Source organism: Lipotes vexillifer, unplaced genomic scaffold (assembly GCF_000442215.2).
Source record: "Lipotes vexillifer unplaced genomic scaffold, Lipotes_vexillifer_v1.1 scaffold1114, whole genome shotgun sequence".
NCBI lineage: Eukaryota > Metazoa > Chordata > Mammalia > Artiodactyla > Lipotidae > Lipotes > Lipotes vexillifer.
The window spans coordinates 2,119,398-2,120,953 of record NW_006779031.1 but is presented as its reverse complement, the minus strand read 5'-3'; positions in this window follow the sequence as shown (position 1 = coordinate 2,120,953).

Below are 1,556 nucleotides of genomic sequence, written 5' to 3'. Positions count from 1 at the left end.
TTTATTCCTGTTTTACCCCTAGGTTCTTCATAACATTTTTTTTTCTTAAATTCCATATATATGTGTTAGCATACGGTATTTGTCCTTCTCTTTCTGACTTACTTCACTCCGTATGACAGACTCTAGATCTATCCACCTCATTACAAATAGCTCAATTTCGTTTCTTTTTATGGCTGAGTAATATTCCATTGTATATATGTGCCACATCTTCTTTATCCATTCATCCGACGGCGGGCACTTAGGTTGTTTCCATCTCCGGGCTATTGTAAATAGAGCTGCAATGAACATTTTGGTACATGACTCTACATGAGTTTTAATCACAGTTTCAATTTCAGTGCTTGTGATTGGTCTGTTTATATTTTCTATTTCTTTGTGGTTCAGTCTCGGAAGGTTGTGCTTTTCTAAGAATTTGTCCATTTCTTCCAGATTGTCCATTTTATTGACATATAGTTGCTTGTAGTAATCTCTCATAATCCTTTGTATTTCTGCAGTGTCGGTTGTTACTTCTTTTTCATTTCTAATTCTGTTGATTTGAGTCTTTTCTCTTTTTTTTCTTGATGAGTCTGGTTAATTGTTTATCAATTTTGTTTGCCTTCTCAAAGACAGCTTTTAGTTTTATTGATCTTTACTATTGTTTCCTTCCTTTCTTTTTCATTTATTTCTGATCTGGTCTTTATTGTTTCTTTCTTTCTGCTAACTTAGGGGGTTTTTTGTTCTTCTTTCTCTAATTGCTTTAGTTGTAAGGTTAGGTTGATTATTTGAGATTTTTCTTATTTCTTGAGGTAGGATTGTATTGCTATAAACTTACCTCTTAGAACTGTTTTTGCTGCATCCCATAGGCTTTGGGTCATCTTGTTTTCATTGTCATTTGTTTCAAGGTAGTTTTTGATTTCTTCAGTGATCTCTTGGTTATTTAGTAGCATATTGGTTAGCCTGCATGTGTCTGTATTTTTTACAGTTTTCTTTCTGTAATTGATATCTAGTCTCATAGCGTTGTGGTCAGAAAAGATACTTGATACAATTTCAATTTTCTTAAACTTACCAAGGCTTTATCTGTGACCCAAGATATGGTCTATCCTGGAGAATGTTCCTTGAGCACTTGAGAAGAAAGTGTCTTCTGTTTTTTCTGGATGGAATGTCCTATAAATATCAATTAAGTCCATCTTGTTTAATGTGTCATTTAATGCTTGTGCTTCCTTATGCATTTTCATTTTGGATGATCTCTCCATTGGTGAAAGTGAGGAGTTAAAGTCCCCTACTATTATTGTGTTACTGTCAATTTCCCCTTTTATGGCTGTTAGCATTTGCCTTATGTATTGAAGTGCTCCAATGTTGGGTGCATAAATATTTACAATTGTTGTATCTCCTTCTTGGATTGATCCCTTGATCATTATGTAGTATCCTTCTTTGTCTCTTGTAATAGTCTTTATTTTGAACTCTATTTTTTCTGAGAATTGCTACTCCAAGTTTCTTTTTTTTTTTTTTTTTTTTTTGGTACGTGGGCCTCTCACTGTTGTGGCCTCTCCCATTGCAGAGCACAGGCTCCGGACGCGCAG